At 40.1% G+C, this 12,593-nt stretch overlaps 1 long non-coding RNA gene across 1 annotated transcript in view; it reads right to left on the minus strand.

Moving 5' to 3' along the window:
* LOC148347545 (uncharacterized) overlaps window positions 1-10,829 on the minus strand; it is an 87,051-nt gene extending 76,222 nt beyond the window's left edge. Inside the window, exon 1 of the long non-coding RNA XR_015847980.1 lies at window positions 10,578-10,829. This is a non-coding gene — a long non-coding RNA (uncharacterized LOC148347545). The remainder of the gene's footprint in view (window positions 1-10,577) is intronic.
* Window positions 10,830-12,593: the final 1,764 nt, after the last annotated feature.

Raw genomic sequence — 12,593 nt, forward strand, 5'->3', positions numbered from 1 at the left:
TTCTCATTCATTGGGATTTTCAATAGAAGCAATAGCACAACTTGGTCATTTATCCTTTAAAACTCTCTATAAGGTGTGTGAAGCACTGGTTGGTTGGTTGGTTGGTTGGTTGGTTGGTTGGTTGGTTGGTTGGTTGGTTGGTTGGTTCAGCCTCTCCTTGGTTTAGAAAGGCTCTGTTTCCGAATCAACTCTATTCTCGGCCATTGTGAGGGTTTAGCATTCGCGTATTCCACAGCAACAGAAACGTCACCCTGCTTTTTTCCATTTAGCCTTCCCTTACATCGTGATAGATAGAAGTCTGACCCTAGGCATTACGCCTCTGTTTCTTGACATCAAAAGCTCACTATTTATGCACTTGTCAGTCTTGTTTTTCAACTGTCCGACGAGCTAACAGCTAACTCTATTGATGCAGAAAGATTTTCGGGAAGTCTTGTGGCAGCAGCTGAAGAGCTGCATTGTGGGATTTTTTGTTTGAGAGTAGTCAGTGTTTCCCAGAGCCGGGCCATTATAGTAGATGTGTATAAAAGGGTTTCACGGGCCGGATATTATTGTACGCCGGGCCAGATGTGGCCCGCGGGTTATGAGTTTGGCACTTATGGTCTAAAGCAAGCTCAATTTAACTCGGGGGCCACACGATAGAACATACATTCTGTCGGGGGCCGGACTAGTAGATTAAAGAGAAAGAAAAAGAGAGATAAAGAAATAAGAGAAAGAGGGAGGGAAAAGGAGAGAAGGTGGGACAAAGAAAGAAAAAGAGAGAGAGGGAGAGAGAGAGCGTGAGAAACAAAAGATAAAAAGTCGTGAGAGAGGAGGAAAAAAAAAGGGAGAGGAAGAAAGAAATCCAAAGAGAAATAGAAAGACAGAAGGAGAGAAAAAAGAAAAGAAAGCGCGAAGCGTAGGAAGAGAGAAAGAGAAAAGAGAGAAAGGGAAAAAAGGAAGTTAGGGCAAAAGAGGTTAAAAGACACAGAGAGAGAAAGAGACAAAGAGCAACAAAGGAAGAGAAAAAGAGAGACAGCGAGTGAAAGAGACAGAGACAGAGTGGGAGAATAGGGGTGGAAAAGAGAGAGAGAGAGAGAGAGAGAGAGAGAGAGAGAGAGAGAGAGAGAGAGAGAGAGAGAGAGAGAGAGAAATAAATACAAGTACAGTGTCATTGTGAGAGGCACCTGGCTTTAGCAACATCAAGTTGACATATTTTAACCTGCAGCTTGTTTATCTCTTGCGCTTCTCTGAGTGTTGTCTCGTGGGCCGGATTCAATCCCTTAGCGGGCCTGATCTTGCCCGCGGGTTGCCTGTTTGACACCTGTGGTCTAAAGCAACACCTAAAGAGAATCTGCAATGAGCGTTCGAAAGGTAGGGTCTAAGCCGCCGGCCAAGTTCTACCCTTCTCCTTTGTTTCCTTTTAGCAAAATGTAAACCACAAGAAGGGCGTCCATAGACCACTCTATATGTTTCTCAAAGGCAGAACAGTTACTATGTGCAGTACCATGTAATTTTAACTATGCATTTCCAATTTAATCCACCATATTTTCCAGTATTTTCCATCAAATTATAAGGCACACATTGAGGTTTCTAGGTGTCCGGAAAATACGGAATATTATTAGGGGGATTCTGCTTTTTTCGGAGCAAGTGTTGAGATGAGATCTGGTAAAAAAGTGATCCAGCACACTCGATGGAACTTGACAGGAGCAGCTTTGGAAGATGACGGCTCCATAACAAGCGCTTTATTATCATAACACTCGGCACACATCTGGTCAACTGTAAAATATGAACGCTTCTGCAGAGGATCTTAATCTCTCTCGGAGTACTGGTCGGGACGCGACGGCGCGTCTTCGTGTTTACGTTGAATGTTGAGGAGACATCGCATTTGTACTATTGGACGTAGCTCGTAGCTCGAATCGTCCCGTGACAGATTTGGAGCCGAGCCATCGAGCTAAACAGGCTCAAGTGTGATCATATAGAGGCCCAGCTGGTCCGTCGCTCTCGAGAGTTGAGAAAACAGAAGTTCAGGATTACAATAGCTTGTGTAGAGAAATTGGAAATCGGTCTACTGTAAAACATACATTCCATTTTTTGGAGAAGGTATAAAAAAATAACAACAGATAATAACAGATACAGACGCCCCTGGGATACAGCGTACCACTCTTACGATGTTTTCACGTTACAATGTAGAATCTTGCTTCAACTTGAGTTAAAACACTATTAATTTAACCAAGCCATGACTGGGTTGTCCATACAATTTGTCAGAAGGTCCATTTATTGAGCAAAGAGCTTAAGATTTACAAATTGATGGAAGGAAAGAATCATAAAATGCTTGTAAAAACTAATTTATTTGGATATATTTGAGGGCACTACATGTATTTTTATAAGGTGTGGTATAAAATTGACACAGTGTCATGTAAAGTGATTTAATGTATAAATATCCATGTCACGAGACCGGACCAGATCGGAGGCAGGAGGCAGGAAGGATGAACTCAATCGCGTAACGACCAGTTACTTTTATTTAGCAAAATAAAAGTTGTCCAACACTCAGGGACAAAACAAAACAAAAACAGGCTTACAGGCAAACAGGAACTCAGACTAGGAATACTCACAAAACAGGCTTTTACTCAGAACGGGCAAACACCGGTTTCCTCACGTCAAACAGAACAGATTAATGCAGAACAGAAAACGCAATGAACCAGCAACCGGCAATCCTCAAAACCCGCCTTTAAGAAGCACACACGCAAATTGGACGATCTGCTACAGCCGGTGCCCAGGGGACGGGGCCAGCCGGTCGCCACGGCGACCATGCTGGACATGACAATCTATCAATATTCTCCTGGCAATGGACTCTGGCGCTTCATCACTGTTGCTGCTGCTGGACATAAGAGTTGCTTTTGACACCGTGGACCATAATATCTTACTATATCAGCTGGAAAAATGCATTGGTCTCTCAGATACTGTCCTCTCATGGTTCAGATCCTGTCTCTCAGATAGGAAGCATTGTATTAGATATGGTGAAATGGCATCTGAGGCCTTTAGTGTTACCTGTGGTGTTCCACAGGCCTCAGTACTGGATCACCTACTTTTCAGCATGTTAATATTTTCTCAAGTATAATATCAGTTTTCATTGCTATGCAGATGACGTGATACCAATGGAAGAATCTTCCCCACTAAGTTGTGGAAATATAGAGACCTGTCTCACTGAGGTAAAAATAGGGATGTCAGTTAACTTCTTGTGCCTTAACCCTGAAAAGACTCAAATGTTTACTATCGGTCCATCTAAATGCTGTGATGTTCTCAAACAGTGCTCTGAACATGGACAAATGTAATATCACCGAGAGTGACTCAGTCAAAAGTCTAGGTGTCACATTTGACCCTGATCTGTCCTTCCAGTTCCACGTTTAGAATTTTGATCTAAAAGCTCTTTTTCATCTTTGCAACATTCTCCAAATGCTGTGCCAGTCTGGTGTTGGCCAAATTCAAATACTTTTTAAGAACTTTCAAAGCCAATTTTTAAACTTCTACACTGCCATTAAAAAAAATCTGGGGTGAATTGTGTATTTTGTTGAGGCACAAATGTATCTTTAATTTACATATGTGTTTTTTATTAATGTTTTTTATATTTTTTAATGCGTGCATCCATCAAGAAATGTGATTTTTAGATATTGAGTAAATCGCAAAGGTATTTGGTTTTGAGACAAATCTCTCCTTATTCGAGTGTTGGATGAAGATCACTAATAATATGAAGCAATATTTAGCTTACAATTAAGTAGCATGAAATTCTTCTCACTACAATTTAACTCTGGGAAACGCTGCCTTAATTTTTTGCTAGGCCCATAATAAATGTGCATTATCGATACATAATCCGGACTCTAATACTCATTTCATAGTACCCTGTTTAGGTGAAGAATAGACCTGTCATCTTGGGCGCAACCTGCAGGGTGCGATGACACTTCATAGGACATGCCCTACAAACTAATTCCACCAGTCGTTAATCCCGGGGAAAGTAAAAAATTGAATGGCAATGCGAAGCCACAGACGTCTTTTTTAGGCTAATATTTTGAGAAACATGGTGACAATTTCAAGGATTTACAAGAACTCCACCCAAAATTCATGCAATTTTCAATCCGTGAGGACTCAACATTAAAATTCAGTCATTTAGAAGGATTTCAAGCACCCAAATGAACCCTGTTGCTTTATTTAAGCATGCCAGCCCGGTTCCTGCTTCCCCACATACTGGGTCCAATTTGTCACGTGACAAAAATCGACCAATCTAATTGCTGATACTACATCATCAAACCGCTCGCTTCGTTTGCAACGAAAAAAACGATACCAAGATGGAGGCTACCGAGGCGATCTGGTTTAACTTGATTGATTTACCGTTTCGTGATAGTCGGTGCATACCGGATGGTACCCATGATTGACAAATTTGCAGATTTTTTTGTACGTCGTACACGTCTTAAAATGCATAATAAACGTACTTTGTAAGGCAAAAACGTACAGGTTGACAGGTATGCAAGTGTAAAGATGGGGCAAAAGTGGAATAAGAAAGCTTGATGCAATTGAGAAAAGGTTGGAACGCTTTTCACCACGGAAGTCGCCTAACTTTTGAAGCGCATCTTCCAAAAGTAAGTTAAACTTCATTTTATTCATCTTTTTAGAGCATATTATTTAATGTAATGTTTATTTTTTCGTACAAAACAATACAGGTTACTTATACAGGTAACTTAAAATTAGTTTTACCTGGTTATATCAGTATCAGAAATTATTTTCCCCCCATTTTATTAACACTCCACTTATTGAAACATAAATATTTTGTTTGTTTGTACATGATTCAATTGTTTGTTTGTTTGTACATGATTCAAATTGAATCGTTTCTTGTACATGATTCAATTGTTTGTTTGTTTGTACATGATTCAAATTGAATCGTTTCTCCGGCGCCGTCACGAATGGCAGCCACTCCAGCAGCTCCCGTGTTATTTTCGATTGTTCTCAGCTCAGGGATGCTGCTGGAAAAGTGAATTTCCCTTCGGGGATGAATAAAGTATCTATCTATCTATCTATCTATCTATCTACATTATTGGGCTGTTTTTCTGCCTGCTATCTTTTTTATCTAAATGTACTGTAGCCCGATGGTGTTTATTTGAAACTTGACCCCACGGCCGCCTTCGCCGCCGCATCTGCCCTAAGTTACAGCAGCTCTGTGTACGCATCGACTGTCACGAGCTGCTTTTAGGGGCCTTCTAGACTAAACCACCTTGGTCATAAAATAGGTAAAAGTACGAGAGAGAAAAAAATGCCGGTCTTGTTTAATGCACTTTGAGATTAAGACGCATCATAATCCTCGTGCTTTAGATTGAACCCGAAAATGAGACAAGACTGAACTGATGGTGAGGCAAAGCCAAGAGATATGACCTTCTACCTTTGGTTGACCCAGCCAAGACGTCGGCAAAGTCGTCCTTTCAGTTTCGAGCCACTATGTCGTGTTTATAAACGCAATGTTGCGTTTATAAGGCCACTGTTTTTGGATAGTTCTTCAAAAGCTGGGGTCTGTGTTTACAGGTTTTAGTAAAGGGTGGGGGCTAGCTTCTAGGATATGGAGCCTGTACTGTTTTACAGCGTTGTCTTGTCTGTCACTTGACAGTTGACTGCTGCTCCACGATCCCCCCAAGCAGACAGCCCTGTTTTATTTTCCGTCCCAGAGGTTACCGACATGTCTGACTGTATTTGTTGAAGGCAAAAAGAGAGGCGACGGGGGATAGATGCACAATCCGTATTTTTACGGCACCTGACACTTGTCAAAAACAAGCAAAATTTCGATTAAAAAAATGGTAGTTGGTTTAATTTCACCGGAGTTGGTCTACAGAGGTCCACAGGTTACTGACTCTCTTTAGCCCACCTGGCCCAACCCACGAGAACCATATTAGCCTCGGGTTGCCTCAACAATCAAGGACTAAAGACGGTGAATTTTGGTGGGTACTGTCAAGGAACCGGACCGGGAGGCAGGAAGTGTGAACTCAATTGCGTAACGATCAGTTACTTTTATTTAGAATATAAAAGTTGTCCAAAAACAAAACAAAAACAGGCTTACAGGCAATCAGAAACTCAGACTAGGTAATACTCTCAAAACAGGCTTAAGGCACTAACTCAGAACAAACGGGCATGACAGGTCTTCCTCGAATCAAACAGAACAGAACAGAGCAAAACAGAACAATGCCGAACAGAATAGACGAATGCAATGATCCAGCAACCGGCAGTCCCCAAAACCCGCCCTTATGAATCACACACGTCATTAAGACAATCTGTGTCAGCCGGTGTCAAGGGGCGGGCCCAGCTGGTTGTCATGGCGACCATGCAAGACATGACAGGTACGGGCAATTTATAATCCGAAAACGGAACATTTGTATTTCTATTAATCGTTTATTTTTTTTCTTTTAAATCATGCTGTAACAAACATCACATCCCAAAATGAACAAAGAGATGACAGATTGAAACCAAAGGCTTATAAAACAGCAGCCCCCTAACTACCTCTGGCCTCTTCATCAATCATACAAACAAATTATAATATGTTACATGATTATAACAATCATTTGTTAATCAATTTAAAAATGATCACGATAAGTAACATTTCTACGATTTTTTTCTTCTTTTGCCATCCTTTTTCTTACTCTCTAACAATATAATGTTAAAAACCTGAGACAAAAAGGCATTTTCTCGTGAAAAATGGAAATGGGATTGTACCAAGAGCTGCAAGGGCCCAACGAGACCAAGTGAGAGTCCGTCCCCAATGCAAGTATACCGGATAGGTTAAGTCATGTAAACGCGTATAATAATCCGATGAAGATCTTTGTATGACTGTGAGTTTCCCAATTGCAACTTATGGGTATGTCCTTCATTTTCCCAATCACCTGTTCATGTATATGCATCAGAATAATACAATTGCAATGTGCAACTTCGGGCATCCAAGATTTTTCCATTCCCCCAAGTACTGTGGGACTTGTAGTACCAAGACAAATGATATAAATAAACTCCAGCTTACTCAATTAAAAAGCCTGTGCACTGTTTGATTTCTCCGGGACATTTTATTTTCTGCCCCTGCGGCGAAAATACCGTGGGTGTGTCCATCTATATATAGGGGATGTCACAGTTGTATCCGTCCATTAAGAATGTAAATCCACTCCACGTGCACAACTTGTAAATAGGATATAGCACACAAGCACTGGACTTAGTTGATTCTGGTGTGTGAAATAGATTGTTTATATCAGGGGTGTCAAACTCAATTTACCTCGGGGGCCACAGGATAGAACAAACATTCTCTCGGGGGCCGGACTAGTAGATTAGAGAGAAAGAAAGAGAGAAAGAAATAAGACAAAGCGAAGGAGAGAAAAAGAGGGTGGGACAAAGAAAGAGAGAAAAAGAGAGAGAGAGAGAAAAAGAGAAAAAAGAGAGAGAGAGAGAGAGAGAACGTGAAACGTGAGAAACAAGAGATAAAGACAAATAATGAGAGAGGGGGAAAGAAAGAGAGAGAAAGAAAAAATATCCGAAGAGAAATAGAGAGGAGAGAAAAAAGGAGAGAAAGAGAGAATGGGAGAAGGAGAGAATGGGAAAGCAAGAGAGAAAGAGAGACAAGAGAGAGAGAGAAGGAAGAGTGGAAGAGAGAGCAAAATAAAGTAAAAAGACAAAGAGAGAGAGAAAGAGACAAAGAGAAACAAAGAAAGAGACAAAGAGAGACACAGAAAGTGAAAGAGAGAGACAGCGAGAGAGAGAAAAAGGGAAGGGGAAAAAAGAGCGAGAGAGAGAGAGAGAGAGAGAGAGAGAGAGAAATACAAGTCCACCGTCTTTTTGAGAGGCACCTGGCTTTGGCAACATCAAGTGGACATATTTCAACCTACAGCTCGTTTTTCTCTTGCGCTTCACTGAGCGTTGTCTCGCGGGCCGGATTCAATCCCTTAGCGGGCCTGATCTGGCCCCCGGGCCGCATGTTTGACACCCCTGGTTTATATAATGCCAGAAGTGAAATGAGGAAAAGTATGTACATTTGCTTTTCCCTTGTATTGAGTAATTGAATGGATGAATTACTTAATTAATTAATTACCCAACGTAAATATCTTCTGCTTTTACATGCCCATACTTTCTTATGTAAATATTTTGTGCTTATATATATATCCAAATTATTTTCATCTTCTTATCTTTTTTTTAATCTTTTATCTTGTACAGTCTATATGTGCCACGTCTAATTTTGTTGTCATAAAATGTTCAACTCATTTTGTAACAATGATAGTAAAGGTATATTCTATTCTATTCTATGCTATTAAGTATAACAAAATTGGAGGGTGTCTCTTTTCAGTGAAAGTAAAACAAATTCAAAAGGTAAAAATGTGCTAAAGGGTTAAAAGAAAAAACGTTAGAAGTACAATATATTAATGAGATTTAATAAATATGTTCATATACACAGTGGCGGAGGTACAGTGCATTGTAAAATACTCAAAAACGTTTTGTATACAGGGTAATTTGTTTCTCTCCAGGCATGCTCACAATTAATTCAGATTGCTCCAGTAATCCAATATTCCGTTGCCAATCGGATCATTACCTACATTTAAACATAGTATTTCCTTATAATATGGTTTGCAATTGATTAATTGTAAACCATTTGGGTCTGAGGTAGGAATCGGTGTCCACATTTCAATTAGGCTCATGTTCCAAGTCTTAAAGTATAAAGAAAATCTAGCAAAACCGTGGTGATTAATGTAGGGGTTAAGAGTCAAGTCACATGTATTTGGAAAACCTCTAATCACAAGAGGTCTCAAAGGACTGCATAGGATTACAATCACACCATCGCCTGATCTTAAACCAACATGCGGGCAAGGAAAAACTCAAAACCTTAGTATGAGGAAAAAAGAAACCTTGAGAATCGGCCTCTCAAGTGGTAGTCCCCCTTCCAGGATGACCAGGGTGCAATAGATTTAGCATTGGGTAACAGCACATAAAACATAATGAACATCAATTAAAAAGAAAACAATAGGTAATTTGTTGAAATTTGTCCAGAAAGTGCATGACAGTGGCGATGCCTCAAGCCTGTAAAATACAGATGCTGCCCTACCTACAAACGAGGTTACGGATGATCGTTCGTAAGTCGAATTTGTTGGTAAGTTGCTTCCGTGCCATATTTTGTGTGTTTAAGGTTTATATAAGTATGTCGAAAGCTTGTATAGGTAACCTGTATTGTTTTGTACTAAAAAATAAACGTTTCATAAAATAATATGATCTATAAAGATAAGGTTGAGTTTAAATTACTTTTGGAAGATACGCTTCAAGAGGTCCTCCTCAGTGGTAAAAAGTGGCCGAAAAAAAGTGTTCCGACTATTTTCTCAACCACATCAAGCATTCTTATTCCACTTTCGTTTCAAGAGAAACGGCTCGCTTCTTCTTTACACTTAACACCAACCATATTGAATGGATGCACGAGATATTAAACAATAAAAATATCAAAGTTCTTAGCGCGCTAGCGATACAGTACACGTTGTTATGATTACATCCCTATCAAACTGTACGTTTTTGCCGTACAAAGTAAGTTTATCATGTATTTTAAGACGTGTACGACGTACTCTTAAAATACAGTAATCTGTATGGAAAAACGCAAATTTGTTTCTGTATACACCGACTATCACGAAATCAATCAAGTCAAACAAGTTTGCCGCGGTAGCCTCTATCTCGGTATTGTTTTTTTTCATTGCAAACGAAACGAGCGGTTTGATGCTACTGTGCGCATGCGTCTGCCGCCTCTGATTTCATGTGGTAGTTGTGGAGTGAAAGGAAGTCCGTCTCTTTTTAGAGAACCGGCTTTTTCGGCTCAACTCATTAAAGAGAGCCGGCTCTTATGTTGTATCAAGAAGTTAAGAAAAAAACAAAGCATAAAAGGAGAAAATGAAAAAAGACAGGTTTGTGGTTATTCCTTTAATCAGTATACTACAAACCATTATTTAATGCAGAAAATGAATTCATAATTTGAATAAGAAATTGTTTTATTCTACTTAATTCTATTTGCATGTAATTTTTCCTTCTACAGTGAACGTCCAAGCTACTTCATTTTTGAGCTTTGTTAATAATAAACCTCGAGCAACTCAGTATCTCACAACGAAATGCTAATTAACAATATATATGATATAACGAAGCACTACCGTACTGTTCTGTACTCGGAGAAAGGCGTACACAATACAAAATCTAACTTACAGCAATGTATGGTTATTTTTCAACATCTTGAAAAAAATGTACGTATCTACCGTTTTACATAAGTCGAATGGTCGTAAGTAGGGGAGTGTCTGTCGTCCGAAAAGTGTCGTGATTGCCTAAGTGAGGTCAACTGGGGCAATCGTTTGGCGCACTGGAGCGCACTTCTTGATTGGCTGACGTTCTCCATTTAAGCGTTCTGCGTCCAGAGATGGACGTCCGGGTATACTCTTTGTATCCCTGAGTGTTTCTCCAGACTACAAGGTACCCACGACTCCTCTTGCCTGATTCATGCCTGCCTTCCGTTTTTGACCTGTTTTCAGTTCCACGTTTTGCGTCCTACTCTCCCGTCCCAGCCATCGACTTACCGCTCAGCTGTACTTTCTGTCCACCCGTCACGGAGCTGCCATTCCGCCCGAAGAGGCTGACGACCGACAAGCGTCGACGTCCCGAGCCAGCTCCAACAACTCTTTCAAATAAAAGCACTTTTGAAACTGACGCTATTGGATCCGAGAGTCCGTTCTGGTTCTTGACAAAAAGTCCATAACAGCAACGACACACTTCCCATCTCTGCTGGCTGGTCGACGCAGGTGTTGACATGCTTCAGGTCCAGACGCTGGTCCGCCGACTCCTCTCAAATCGTCCTTCTCCCGGTATCACCACCAGCCAGGCAGTCTGAAAAAGACAGGACAAGAAAAGTATGAGGTGGGCTGGAGACCCGAACCAGAGTCTAGGTTACGAACGTCACACCGAACCCCTGTTAATTGATCCCGACCTAAATTACAACCAACCCCGGTAATATCCGACTAAACCTGTCATAAATAACAAATTCCAGTCTGGAGATCTGCTCTCACGGTTCCTTATAAAGCGAGAAGCACGAAAAACTCTAGAACAAAAAAAATGCGGCCAGATGTGAGCGCTCAAAAGGAATAATTTGCCGGTGAGAGATGACAAGGATTGATGAAGAGATTCAGTAAACGTTACTGGCTGCACCTTTGGGTGAAGTTATGAAAATAAAGCGCCACAAAACGGTTTTGTTAGTCACTGTGAAAGACATCCAGGCCGTTTTTTCAGGTCCCAGTGAAATAAAGATAACGAACATGTCCAGTAAAATTCTTCACGGATGCGTAAGCATTTTGAGCGTGCAGCTATAATAGGAAATACTAATAAGCCAAAGACCACCTTTGGTGTTGTCCCCACAATTCTTCCATAATGATGTCGGCGTCAAATAAAAACTTGAGATAACCTCTGATTTTTATGTTCTCATAAATAGCCTTTTGTCCCACTTCAGTCTTTATTAAACAGAACATAAAATCTCACAGAATCGCCATGTTGAGCTACTGATTATCATGTGTTGCAGCTCGCTAGCATATTTGAAATTTCTACACGAAAAAACATTTCGGGACAAGATCTGTAAACGCCTTTGATTAACCTTTGTGATAGGTTTTGTATTTGATATTAAACTCTGGGTTAAGGCGTAAAAAATTAAGTGACATCCATCTTTGAATCTCAGTAAGGCACGCCTCCAGATTTCTACAACTTAAATGTCCAGTTTTTTCCAGTGACACATACAGTTGAGTGTCATCTGCATAGCAATGGAAACTAATATTATACTTGCGGATAATGTCACCAAGCGGGATCATATAAATACTAAAAAGAAGGGGGCCAAGTACAGAGCCTTGGGGAACACCACAGGGGACATTAGATTGTTTAAAGGTCAGATTGCCATAGTTAACACATTGCATCCTGTCTGACAGGTAGGACCTAAACAACGAGAGTACAGTTCCTGAGATACCAATGCGTTCTAGACGAACCAATAATATGTTGTGGTCGACAGTATCAAAAGCAGCGCTGAGATCCAGCAGCAGTAACATTGATGAGGCACCGGAAACTCAAAGACTCCGGTTAAACATTTATTTAGATGATTGGCTTAAAAAAAAGGATGAACAGGCAATTTTTTAACTAGTTTTCTAGCTATCTTTTTAACTTTGTAGCTAGTTATCTTCCCAGCTAGGTTTTTACATTGTTTGCAGGCCATCTGGCTGATATTTAATTTAATTTTCGCTACATGTCAAGCAAAATTTTTTCTTTTTTTTCTCACTAGCTATCTGGCTTTTTCTAGCTTTCTATCTGGTTATTTATTTTATATATATATATATATATATATATATATATATATATATATATATATATATATATATATATATATATATATATATATATATATATATATATATATATTTATATATATATATATATATACCACAGCCATATCCCCCTAGTGGGAGGTGGCTAGAGTCATTTCTGACTCTTTTTGGGAGATTGATTCAGAGGAGGGGATTCCCAGCCCCCTCGCTTAACCCAACTAAGGTGTTGGGAGTCAT

The sequence above is a fragment of the Urocampus carinirostris genome, chromosome 19, assembly GCF_059441175.1.
Source record: "Urocampus carinirostris isolate Australia breed hairy pipefish chromosome 19, RoL_Ucar_1.0, whole genome shotgun sequence".
Lineage (NCBI taxonomy): Eukaryota > Metazoa > Chordata > Actinopteri > Syngnathiformes > Syngnathidae > Urocampus > Urocampus carinirostris.